The following is a 14,105-nucleotide window of genomic DNA, read 5'->3' as shown; positions in this document are numbered from 1 at the left end:
AACCTCAGAGCCCACCACTGGTTTAACCCACTGACTTGGACCTTTCAGGTACTGTTACCCCAAATTGTGAGCACCAGCCCTGCAGACAGGCAGGAGCACACGAGATCTTTGTAGTGCGAGGGGTTGTGTAGTGGTGGGGTTCCCCGAGAAACGGGGAGTCTCCAGGGTTCAAAGCTGGCATGGCCACATGGGCTCCAACCCTTCTGGGCAGCCATGTCTGGTTTAATACCACAACAAAGAGGAACCAACAACCAACATTTCCCCAGTCCTGGGGGAAATGGTGGTCGCTGAGAAGAGTTTCAGTTTTGTCTAAATTCTCCGTAGAAAAATTCCCCCTTTTCAAAGAAAAGCTGCATGCCCACTTGTTCTGGAGAAATACATCTACATACATATAACAATATATGCACTATTATGCAAAGTGTAAACCTGTCCTTGTGTGTGTATATACACACATGTATGTATACATCTATATAGACATATTTTGATTTAAGGCATTCAGTATCAGTTCTCCATTAACAGGTATTTCCAGATTACAGTGAATTTATTTGTAGAAAAAGGACAATTTTTAAATTCCTTTAATTAAAACCCAATCTTTAAAATACATTTATTTTAAAAGGAAATTTTCAGCCAGTGCTGCTGATCAGCATTGACAAACCACCCACAAAGGAGCAGTTCACTGGCAAGGATGTGCTAGAAGAGTTACTAGCAAGCTCTTGCAGGGAGACCAGAGATTTTGAAGCTCATTCTTAAACCAGTTGCAAAAAACGGAATAAATGGGCAGGAAAAGGGACTTATTTTGGCATAAGACCATCTGTGCTAGGGCTTTTAGTGATGGTGGGGAAGGGTGTAAGCTTTGCTGCTGGATCTCAGTGTAAATTGCCACCTGGCACAGCTCCATTCAGTGAGTCCCACTGAACCACCCATGGACAAGTAACTCTCATGTACCCTGCCACGGGCTCTTCATTTAAGTAGGCTGCAGTTCTCCTGATTTTCTGGAGCTCCCCGAATCCCCTCTGGATATGTTTTCTGCCACTGTGCCCCAGAAATGGGACTTTGTGGTGCAGATGCACTGGTCAGCCTTTGTGGACATCGTGACTTTGTTGTTCCTCTCTCCTAAGGTCATACTGCAGCAGGATCGTACAAGTGCACATAATCTGCGGGAGCAAAAGGTACAATCACTCTTCACTGTAGCAGAAGGAATAAGCAGCTGCAAATACAAAACAATACAGAATCTGCAGGCACTTCCCTGCCTGAGTTGTTTTGGGGGCATTTTTTTTTCTTATATTCTGCTGACTTTATCCATATATCCCAAAAATGTCCTATGTCTTTCTCTTCCTACACAGGGTTTCTCTTCTAAACCATTCACTTCTCCCCGCTCCCCTAAGGAAGTTCTCTTTTCTCTGTGCAGGTTCTTCAATTCAAAGGATGTCTGTGTTACAGAAAAATCCTGCCTCTTTGTTCTTTCTTCTACACAACTTTCCTTTCAAGTGGCTGGAGAGACCTTGATTTCTCTAAGTGCCAGAACCCTTTGTCAGGTTGGCTCTCTGATCAGGCTTCTCGGTGGAGCTCAATCCCTTGCCAAGCTTTCCCACATTTAACCAACAGCCCCTTTGAGTCTTGAAAAACTGGCCTGTCTGCAGCAGCAGCTATCTCGTTGCCCAACAGAGCTCCATTTGAATGTGTAACCATCAAAGTTTAATAAGACTCTTTTGCAAGCCTTATTCCAGGTGTAAGGATTTTTAGAGTTTTTTCTTGTGGGTTTTGGCTCAAAAATAGGTAGTCAAGAAGAGAAAGCCAGTTGCTCCATACCCAAAGCAGAGTTTGCTACTTGATACCTGCCTGAGCATTTCCAGGAAAATTGCACCAATAATAACAAGGTGCAAGGAAAGACAGGAAGGACAGGTTAGCAACTCACGTCTGGTAGCTGCTTGGTGCTCGAAGAGGACATGGAGAGAGGCAGCACCAGACTTGAACTGGGGGTTAAGAAAGTCATTGGTTTGTTTGGAGCTTAAAAGTTCCCAACTACAACTTCACCCTTGCCCACTTTTCTTCCAGCCCAGCTCTCAGGTGCTGTGTTTATGCCCTATTTCTGACCATTCCATGAGCAGAAGAGTCTTAATTACAAGCCCGTGACCAGAGAGGAGCTTTTCAACTCTGTGTTTACCTACCTCGGAATAAACTCAACTAACCCTCTCCTAGAGGTCCACAAATCTAAGGGAAAAATATGCCAATTAAACACTGCCTGCCTTTTCGGCTCGCTGGTGGCTCTGGTATGGCTGTTCTGATAATTAGAGGAGGGAAATTAAAAGGATAGTTACAGGAGGGAAGGCCACTGCACTTCCCATCCATGGCTGCACAAATTCTCAGTTGCTTCACGATTGACCTCTGTGGGTAGAGCTCAGGCTCCAGTTCAGCCTCTAGCCGGAGCATTCCGGAGCGGGCTGGAGATTGATAGCTGTGCTGTCAAAATGAATTATCTGCCAGAAAATCAAATTAGCTGTTTTTGTTGTTGATTCTTTCTTTCCGGGATAAGCAATGCTGTTAAGTCGGCTAAAGTAAATCACTGACGGCAGCCACAGAAGACCCAAAGCTGCAGGCATGTTAGTGCTATGTTTTAAATTTCTGCCAGGCACATAGAAGAGGAGATCACTACATGGGCAATTAAATTAAAGCCCAATAAACAGCCAAAGGACTGCTTTATCAGTGTAAAATAGATGCTAATGGTTGCAGTGAGGTCGCAGACTCTTCTGAAGCCTATCAGAAGGGACTATAAGAGTCTATATGGCCTGTGTTGCACAAAGCCTAGTGATAGCTCTGGTCAGCAAGAGAAAGAGCCCACCTGGTATTTAGGTGCCCAATTGAACTCATTAGGAGCAAGGCACCTAGATGCTGGTAAGGGATCTGCAAGCCACAAACCATAGGTTTGGCAGACCTCAGAAACGGCGAGCTCTGAGCTGGCACATACATGGGGATTCATTTCGTCTGGGGAGGTGGCTTTCCTGCAGATTTTCTAAGATTTCTCCATCTGCATCCCCTCTTGACTTCACAAGCCCCTAAAGTGGAGCCCACAGCTTTTCGGTGGCTTGAGCCACCCAAGCAGACCCACTCTGACTGTGGGTCCCAGCGGAGCAGTGGAGCATCCAAGAAGGGCTGAGGTTGAGGTGGATCTCAGCTGTTGAGTTGTTAGCAGGTGCTTTGTTGTTCGGGTTGCCGAAAGAGCAGGGTAGTTGTGCTACTGTCTTGCCTGACACCATGTACAGTACAGGATCCAAAGGGGAGCCTAGGCTTCAACTCAGCTGAGTGTCTGAAAGACAGGGGCAGAGTGGGGGGCAAATTAACCAGAACTGAGGTAGGAAAGCCACAACAAGATACACTGAATTCTTGGAAATCAGGCCTTAAGAAAAGGTGTTATTTCCTTGTTTCATTTTTTATGAGAACTGAAGAAAATAACGAAACCAGGTCCTCTTTTGTCAACTGATTTTGGCTGGTTTGCCAGCTGGGAAAGGATGTGTTCAGCAGAGCTGAAGCTGTGGCTGTGGTCTAACAAATGCCTCCCAAAGTATGTCTGGAGGATGAAAAAAAAAAGGGAGAAAGATAATCTGGCTGCATTTGCAGCCTGTTTACATTTGCGTTTGTTCTGAGAAATCAGTTTGCTGGAAGGAATGGCTGCAGAGGCCGACTCCTCTACTTACCACTTCTGCTGTCTTTGGCCTTCAGATGCTCAGTTTTCAGATAATGAGGTTCTGGCACTCAGGCTGTTCCTTGGGTACAACCACAAGCCATTTTCATGCTCCTGGTGAGGACACCTTGAGTGGGCTTGATGTCTGACAATTGCCAAGAACATGACCGTGAGTCAGAGATTCCTACACTGGCTTCCCACACATCCATCCACTGTGTCACCTCAGTGCGGCTAAACTTTTATCACTCTTACTGCACTGCTCTGCCTGGGCTTCCAGCTAGTTTAGGAACCTCCATACAGTGATTCACAAAGCAGGGTCTTCATCCAAGGCTGTCATACAGCCATACATACAGCTGCTAGGAGAGCTCCTCAGACCCAGGGATGCTGTTCTGATGCTCAGTCTCTGACCTGAGATGCCAACTTCATCCCTGCAATAGTTCAGTCCTCCAGCTGAATAGAGGCTGATCTAAATTTAACAAACCCTCTTTGCAAGACTTAAGCTAGGAATAAGGGTGAACCTGTCCTTCCTTGAGAGCTGGAGGCAATGTCCTGTTAGCCACAACCTTGGTATCTCCATGATACCAATGTTGCAACACTGCCGTTATTAGTCACAACATGGAACAAATTATCACCTTACTCCCCCCAGGAAGAGGGGAACCTATAGTTTAGAGTCGCCATCTCACACCTTTCCCATGCTCCAGGGATTATTACCAGTCACATTAGATTAATTTAATGGGACCTCTTTGCAGCTTTTGGAGGTGTCAGGAAAATTCCCAATGCTATTTTTATTTCGTTATTGTCCAAACAAAGCCAATGTGACAGGCTTCAGGATCAAATACAGCATTAAAACCAGTTTGGCTGCGTTATTGCCACCACCTGAATGAATGAAGCACCTGGATGGAGAAGGCAGGTCCCAACAGACCAGAATTAGACATTTGGCAGTGATATTGAGGATATCTCTCAGCAGTGGAGTAGTTAACACTCACAGGCATTTCCAGACAAAGCATTTTAATCGTTGAACACCAGTTAGCAATGCCTGCTTCGATGAATGCACCAATGTCTCTATGTTCCCTCAGTGCTGCTATTTCCAGCTTTCAGGCGAACAGCACTTCACATTTAGCTAATTACTCTGAGAGCAGCAGGGTTTCTGGGGCTGCAGATTTTACACAGTTTCTATTAATATCCCCCAGGGCTTTCAGGTTTGTGTTTCCTTGGGATAAGACTGATCTCTCTCTTTGCCAGGACCACTCAGGTCTTGTGCATCCACTCACTCCCAACCACTTAACATGGCAGCTAGGTAATAATTTCCATTATCACATAACTCTCCTGATAAAGCTGCTTTGCAATAGCAGTGAAGACTGGTGCCTGGTTCCCTTAGATCTGCCCCTGGCTTCAGTTTCCACTGAAGCCTCCCATCAGAAGAAGAACAGATGCCTTGGGCTACAGCAGTGCAGGGCTTGGTGCTGTCTTGCCCTCACCACGACTTTTACCTTGCTGACCCCAAGAACCCACTGCCCTGAGCTTAACATCACCACTCTAGAGACCATGACGAGGAGCAGATGCCTAAAACCAGCTCCCACAAAGCCCAGCAAGCTCAGGGGGTGGCACCAAATGTGGCTGCAGGAGATGCTGAGAAGAGAGATGCAGAGTCGGCATCTCTGTGACTTGGCATACCACCCTGGGCTGCATGTTCCCTGCCTGGCAGCCTCCCCCATTGTGTGTGTGCCCAGCCAGCCTTTCCAATGGAGAAGGCAGGAACAAGAAGAGCCTCCTTTTTCCCTGAAGAATGGAGGGATATGAGCAACTGACACAAAACAGCCCAAGACATAATGCTTTAGAAACCAAAGGCAGCTTTAAAAGCCTCTGTGCATTTGCAGCACCGTCCTCTTGCCTGCACGCAGCCTTGACTGGAGGTGAGGATTCAGAGGGGGCGCATGCACCCTGGTTTAAATAGCTCATCTGGCTTTGCCTTAAATTTATGGGGATTACAGTGAATCAAAGAGTTCATAGCTGGGAGTTTAAGATGTTTTTTGTTCCTCTGAATTACATGAATCCTAAAAGATTTCCGGCATCAAAAGTCCACATGAACCCCAGCAACTTTGTTATTGTGATAAGGGACTTGTTTTTACTCTCTACAGCACGATCAAAAGCTTAAAGTCAACAGAGACAGGTCTGTTGACTCCACTGCACTTTATTAGTCTGATAGCAGAGCTCATGACCATCATCTTTCGAGTGATTATAAAAAACTTGAGATAGAGGGTTGGTTGTTTTTTTTTTTAAGACAAATACAAGTAAATACATATAAAAATGTGCAAAAATGTACATTTGTCCATGAACCCTTGTGCTCTTGCAGTCAGTTTCTTTTTGGTTTGTTGTTTGGGGTTTTTTTAAGAAGTTTAAGAAGCTTTCATTCCCACATCTTCTTGAATGATTAACAGGAATAGCTCACTAATGAGAGCTGAGGAAACGGGGTACTGCTTGCATTAGCTAAGATGTACTGTCCTATCTTACACAAAGTTAGAAAGAAAAAAGAAATGGCTGTAATTCCCTGCTTGCTTACAGCCGTCATCACTGGCTGTCCACGACTTCCTTTAAACCAGAGGCAATCCTGAAAATCAGATCAAAACTTCATTGTTCTTCCAAAAAAATCCAACATTGTGTTAGTGTAAACTGAAGAGTTGCAGGCAATAAAAGGCTGTTTTAGGGATGGTTGGCGTGGAGGTTACAGGCAACAGCTGGTGGGTGTCTGATGCGGCTGCCCTTTCTAGCTACCATCTGGGCTTTGCACAGGACATGCAAGAATAAACTACTTATACCTTAATAAGGAAAAAGCCTGTAAAAATGGAATGGGGGTTGGTGGTTTGGCTACGAGATCACTTTGCAAATAAACAGGAATGCAAGCTCGGGCTTTCCTGCTCCGCTCAGGATAAGACAGAGACAGCAACTGGAGACTGAAAGCACCTAAAAGTTGCAGGGATATTTAAACATTTTGACTCTGATGTACCAGTGTGTGCGTGAATTTATTTTTGGTTTATTAATTTTGTTATTGTTATTATCACTTGATCACAGCAGAGTCAGGAACAGCAATGCACCAGTGAGCCTGATTCTTCCACACAGACAAACCAAAAGGCAAAACTGTTCTTGCAGTCCCTGGGGAAAGGGATGGACGGGGCTACTGTTGCAAAGTGAGAAGGAAATAGTGCAGGAGGGAAACACAGCACCAACACACACTGATGCAGGTGTGAGTGTGCTCTGCCATCATCACAGAGATGCCCATTTATGCTCCCTTCAGGAGGAGGGCTGCATTTGGGTGGACCAGATTTACCCCCTCATTTCAGAATGTAATTTCACTGGGCCACTTGACACTACACAAGTAAGGAAAAGTTTGCTTAAATAGACATTAAAGCCACTTAAATATCAGCACCTTTGCAGGAGGGATTCAAAAGGCCTTTAGGGCCTGTTGACTCCAATTCTTGTTTCTCCTTGGCTTGAAGGTGTCCAGGGCAAAGTTATTGCAGCAGCAATGCTGAGAGCTGTAGGCCTGAAATAAAAGGTTTTGGCAGATCAGCTCTGCCCAATCTGCCTGCAGATGCTTTTCATTGCTCCTCTGCCCCACTGCCCTGGGATGGTTGGACAACCTGGTCCTGGTGTTGGTGCCCAAACTGGGGGTTGGTTGGCTTCAACCCCAAGCAGCTAAGCTGTGGGGGATTCTCTTTTCTGCCAACACAGGTGGAAGCCGATGCAGCAATTTTGTGCCAAAGCTCATCTGTCATAGCCTTAATTTGCTCCTCAAGAGCCAAGCTTTGCTCTCTTCCCCTTGCAGCTGGCCGAATAGAGGCAAAACTTGTCACCATGATGTGTTGGCACAGTCCTTGCCTGCAGCAACCCCTTCCTGTGGGAATCCCCAGCTGAGGAACTGCAGGTGGTTTCCAGTCCTTGGAGTGTGGCCTTGCTGGGAGCCTGGAGGCACACGATGCCTCTCCTTCCAGGTCCTTCTCTCCCTCCTGTCCGGTTTGGTCTAGGAATCAACATCACCTGGGAGGCAATTTGCCAATTTTATGCTCATGCAACCCTTTGTCTTCTCCATTTTTCACATTTTTGCCCCAAAAACTCTTCCCCATTTTAGCACGTGCACACTGCCCTCTTGTAATTGATTCACAGCATCATTATGATGTGGAGAAAGCAAAACCAGCAAACCTTTTGCTCTCTACAGTAGTGCTTAAGCCATGTTTCAACCCCTGTCTCAAGAAACCTGCCTTCATATTAGCATCTAATGCTACCTGTTATCTAAATGCAGTGGGCCATAAACCCCAGAGAGGGAAGCAGATAACTGGTAACATCAGATGCTACTTAGAAAGCATTTTGTTCCCGATTAAAGTGAAAACATGAGCTAAGAGCTATTGAGGGAAAGTGCAGAGCATTTGATTTCCCTCTTTTGCTAACACACTGAGAGGAAGAGGTGACGAGTTTATGGAAATGGCTGCAATTTGCACTCAAACGTGATGCATACATGAATAGGAATTGGAAGCAAGGAGCCAAAGAAGCAATATAATGCACAGATTTCCTCCAGCGATGCTGACAGAGCTTATACAAACCAATTAGCCCCTCTTTGAAAAGGAACCCTGTCCCTATCTCCATACCTTCTATTTCCTAAGAGAGGTGGTATTTAGGAACTCTTTTTTTTTTTTTTTTTTTTTTTTTTTCTGGGGGGAAATGTACCTGACAATCCAAGGAATTGCTTCTCCATACTCTCATATGGTTTTACCATGAGGTAAAATTATGGGTGTCAAATAAGTTGTTCCTTATGCCAATGTCACAGAAATAGGAGTCTGTGGGAGGGCTGGTGGCTTCTGCTTAGTGGAGTTGCCAAAGCTTGTGCTAATTAGCAATTGGAAAGACTTATATTTTGGAGGTAGGGAGTGGTCCAGGGAGGCAAATTTAAGCTTGCTTTAACTAGTAAAGGTTGTTCTCCATGGACCAGCTGCAAAAGGACATTTGAGCCAGGGACTAAAAGCATGCAGCTAAGGTGGGCTTTCTGAGAGGTCTTCGGAAATGACCTCTGGCTTAGGTTAGGCATGTGCATCCCCCAGTCCTGCCACAAGTAAACTGCGTTTGTATGGGCTCTGTCAGCATCTCCAACTGCTACCTGAGCTTAGGAGCATTCCATTGTCAGGTAGAAGTTGATGGAATCTGATTTATATTGTGCTACCTTGATAGCTCCAGGCTGCTTCTGATGCCTGTGGCCACCTCCTCATGGCTGGTCTGTCCATCATTTTACCTCTTGTGGTTATTTATGCTGGTGAAATGCGGAGGAAAATCACAGTAGCACCAACAGTAAGAGGCTGGGATGGACCTTGGATGGTAAAAGGAAAGTTTTTCACCAGGCCAACTGATGTATCTGGGTCACTGGTCAGTTGAAGTGAACATGGCATACGTCCTGTGCATGAGCTGGAGCTTTATCTGCAGCCTGAGCTGCCTCATCCTTTCCTGTGCCTCAGACTTAATCAAAAAGGAACTGTTTAGCCTTGCTGTAGCCCCAACAACACACTACAGGAGTCTCTAACGTGGGAACATGTTGGGGAACCTTCTTCTTTGCAAAGGCTGGAGATGCCAGGAGATGCCTCCTCCACAGCAGCACCATGGCATTGCTCCTCACAGTGGCCAGATGTCTAGAGCTTGCAGTGCCAGGCTGCAGTGACTCCACAGTTGCTGACAGCTAAATAAACCCATCTCAAGACCCTCACTATCACCAACACTGGGTAAAGTTTTTCTCTTTAGGGAGTCCAGAAGCTCAAGCAGGAGAGAAGCCTCCAGATATCCACGCTGTCTGACATGCACTGACTCATGTTGGAGGGAAAGCTGAAGACTAGCATCTGAAGGGATGTAGCATCTTCCAGCACATACCCATCTGCCAAAGTAGCTCTTTGGAGCTGGAACAGGTTAGGGACTGGCCTCCAGAGCAAACCAGCAGCAGATTCGAGGTGACAGGGTCAGGACAGAGGGTGATGGGAGGAGAAAGAGGAGGTTGGGAACATCTCCATCAGCAAAACTAAATCCAGAAGGAGATGCATGTTGACAGCCTCAGTGTCTAGATTTCAACAACGATTTGGCAAATTTGGGCCTCTGCAAGTAACTAAGAGCAGATGTGTCAAATGGTTTTTATTTCCTAGAATTAACACTAGGTACAAGAATACTAAAGGAAGTTGCCTGTACTTCCCTGCCATGGAAGTCTCACTGACCCTCTAATCCTTTCTCTTTACCACTCCCAGACCAGATACTCCTTTCACTTTGTGCTAGAATAAATTAGGTTGACTGGAGCCACAGAAGATATTAACCAGCACACAAGAGCCGAGCAGGACTAGCTCTTTTCACACCATTTGCTGTGTACACACAGATGAGTTTGTCTGTTACTTGCTTTTAGTCTCCTGTCACAAGTCTTTTTGATGCAGGGGGCTCACCCTACGACGTAACATCTCTCCTGACTTCCGCTGTAACAGAAATGCTTTTGAGATCTCGTTTATAACTCTGTTCACACAAAATGTGACAGTTTTATCCATATTGGAGTACCAGCCTGACCCTGGCAGCCACTAGCACTGTGATCAGAATAGTTATCAGACAAACCCTAGTATGTGATGTCTGGTTCTGATGCTGTGGCAATGGAAGAACATATCTGTTCTTGCAATGATACAATCCATGCAGCACAGGCAGTGATAATCAGTAAAGCACAGCCCTGCAAAAGCAGGCAGGATTCACCTCAAAGTCAGGCACACAAATCTGAGCTAGCCATCCTGGACTCCCCTTATGGTCCATGGGGAAAAGCAGGTTCTTTCAGGGAGTGACTCATTTCAACCTAAAATAGGTCAGAGGAACCGCTCTTCAGCAGCGTTTAACTCCTTTCCATGGGCTATAAAAGGAACCCAAGGCAGATTAGTTCAGATTTAAGCAACTGAAAATCCATGATGCTTGGTAAGATGCGCCAGAGCTTCACAAGAATCCCTTGCTGGGAGAAGGGCACCAGATTTCTTGCTAACTCTTCCCTTCACCCTCTCTTAACAGAAGCTGATGACAGGATTATTTTTTATCAAGATGCAGATACTACACACAACCAGCACAAAAGATCAGTGATTAGCCTTTGCATAAGCAGCCAAGATTGCTTTTTCTTGACCTTATCAATCTGGTATTTGAATTTCTAGGGAGCTTTAGTGAGTGGGTTTTCTTGAGAAGCTGAAATCCTTCTTTTTAACCCTCACACAAAGTTTCTGCTAACTTCACTGGAATTAGTCTCTCATTTAGGGTAAAACCAGACAGCTGTCCATGAGTTGTCTGAGATCAGGAAGGCCTTCAGGTTGCCAAGGCTTTCCTTTTCCCTCTTTTGCCCCACATTTCAAAATAGCCCATAAAATGAGAATGACTCATTTCCTGTAGATTTGAATAGGGATGAAAATACCGAAATACACATGAACGGATTCTGTATTCTGTACCTGCAAGCTACACGTCTGAGCTCCCACTGGAGATCCAGAGTGAAATTCTGCTGCTTAAAGGCACACATCTGGCTCCTGTCTGAGATGCCTGAAGGCATCTGAGATGTCTGCACAGGGCTGGCAGGTATGACACAGGAATCACTCCTTGAAATCCCCATCATTCGGTAATCAAGCTCCACAGCCCAATAACCCGTTTTATATTCAGCTCCAGCAAATGATGAATCATTCAGGCATTCAAAAATGCAGTTTTTCTGGGCATCTCCTGGTGAGTCCTTAGCACCTGGTGCTCCTGCAAAACTACAGACCAGTGCAATGAGCAAGAGACCTTGCTCCCTTTTAGACCCTCCTTAGAAATAACTTTCAGATTCAGCCCTGAACATCTCAGACAATGGTTGTTCATATCTGCAGGGGAAGAGATTTTTATTTTCCCTTTTTCCTCTCCCTGTGGCTCCCTGTTACTGTTTCACTGACTGAGCAGCTTAAAAACATTTCCTGGGGGCTGAGGAGCCAGAAGCCCACAGACTGCTTTGGGTCCACACACCTCAGTCCCTCCTTGCACTTCCTGTGGCCTTTTGACCATTAAAACCCCATCCAGTCCACTTCTATCAATTTGCAGGGGTTTGGAGGAAGTGGACAGGGCAGTTTGGAAAGGCAGGTCCATGTAACGTGTTGCGTTTTAAAGCAAAACACATCCCTTCTTGTCTTTGTGATTGAACCAAGTGCTGAAGGACTGAGCCAAGGGGCCATTGTACATAGGAGCAATGAAGCTCCTGAAAGTTGGCCAGTTAGCTTTGCATTACAGTGCAGGCCTCACAGTGAGACATTTTGGCACACAAAACAATGCTCTCCATGTTCATCACTCTGCTTTCCACCTTCCAACATGCAAGGCTCCAGAAAGGATCCTTTCTGAGGCTGTCGCTGCTGCAAGCCTGCAGATCCTTTCTCTGGCAGAAGCAAATGCAGGAACTGGAGTTGGGACAAGCATTTTTAGTAGCATTCGGTGCTTTTCTAACCTATTTCAGCCCCAACTCTGAGAGGCAACAAGAGCACCTCATTACTTCTGGCCAAGCTTTGAAACAAGACCCCATCTCCAAGTTCTTTTAGGAAGACAGGAGAAACACTGTCAGAAAAACTATCCCCAGATAGGCGATTCTATCAGGTCTTGGTGAAGCACATTGATCCCAACCCCTGTTTGCAGATGCAAATTAAGCTGAGTAGTCACCTCTCAGGTCTTCTTGAGTGAGAAGCACAGAAGCAAACACAGCAAGGTAGCAAAGGGAGTTCTGGCACATCGTACAAAGGAGAATAGACTGAGTAAGCATGAAGGAGTCATGTTTTGGATATAGGCAACAGTTAGCAAGGGGAGGGTTTGCTTTGCCAGTCAACAGGTCTTATCTTCATGCTCTGCTTTGCATTGGTGTGTAGGAGTCCTCAAAGACTACACATCCCTGCAGCCTGTCTCCTGTGCACAGGCAGCTCAGTGGAAAGCAGTGCATTTATTTTCAGCTTTCGTAGCAATGAGGCAAGGGGGAGTGTGTGGGGGGGGTGTTCTCAGGAAGTTAATTTTGGACAGTTTCTTAAAAAGATAAGACCTATCCCATTTCAGTAGGGGAAAATAGTTACTAGAAAAAAACACTGTGAGCTTTTTGTTCTTGTGAAAGTCACCTACTGACACCATTGGATTTCAGCCAAGTGTCTATCTGCACAGCAAGAATCTTCCAAACTGCCTATCCACCCCAGCCAGGTATGTTCCCTCTGATCCCTGAGGGTATTCCAGACAGGTATTTCCTGGGCCTGGCTGTGATTCCCCCAGTTCCTTTCCATCACCTGCCACCTGGGGTTCACCACCCCACCTTTCTGTCTGCTGATGGGATCATGCAACCTCCTTGAGCAGCTTCAGACACAACCAGAGCCCTGATCACGTCCAGGAGGTTTTGCACAAAGCAGATGAGTGCTCAGCAAACCCGTCTGCTCTGTGACCTTGCAGAGGGAGTGGCAACACCAGGAAAGGGACTAAGGCAAGTGTCTTGAACAGCCACAGCTGCTCACGCAGGGAGTATCTATTCAGACTTAGGAGCAAACAGATGGTTTTCTCGGCCAATCCATACTTTCTTTTTCTTCTGACACTGCCAAAAAGGGTCACAGCAAGAATGGTGATTCCCCTGTACATCCCAAATGGACATACGCTGTCCCCTCTGTCTCAGGTAGAGGTGATGTGAAAGGACAAGTGACCAAACTCAGGTTGCAAAAGGTGGATAATGAAGTTTCTTGGCCTGTTGGCTTGAGTAAAAAGTGCAGCCTTCCCTGCCCAGCCTTAGGTCTTCTTGTGCCACCACCATGCCCGGCTGTTCCCCTGCAAAGTTGCCAGCCATACACAGGGAAAAATAGGAGGTTTGTGGCTGAGCCAGGGACTGAATCGTATTTCAGCAGCTTGAGCATATCCGTGTGCTGTAAGCCAAGAGGCATGCAAACTGCTCAGCAATGAACAACTGCTCCAGCCATAGCCCACAGCCAAAACGAAACACACTCGTGCATGTCAGCCACTGCCCCAGCGCACCATGGAGGCAACTGTAAGATTGTGTTATCACAGGGTCAAAGCTGCATCTTCCACTTGGGAAATAAATGTCACTGCTTTGGCATGATAGTTACACAGAGGCAAGCAGTCCAGCAATTATGTTCTATCTCACTGACGTTATCTCTTAATTGCATACTTGCAAGGGCTTTTACTTGCAGGGTGGGTGCAAGGAGGAAGGTGAAGTGGGGTTGCCTGTCTGGGAGATACAGCATACCCACGGGGCCTGCATCATTGCAAATTCTTAGGATATAACAGTAAAGTTGCTCTTTTGATCAGACAAGAGCTTATCCCTGTCTTGTCCCAAGAATGAACTTACAATGGCACAAATGGTGCAAGTAGTACTGACCTGCACATCCTGGACTTTATCATC

Source organism: Psittacula echo (assembly GCF_963264785.1).
Source record: "Psittacula echo genome assembly, chromosome: 2".
Taxonomy (NCBI): Eukaryota; Metazoa; Chordata; class Aves; order Psittaciformes; family Psittacidae; genus Psittacula; species Psittacula echo.
Note: the sequence above shows the minus strand (reverse complement) of the source record.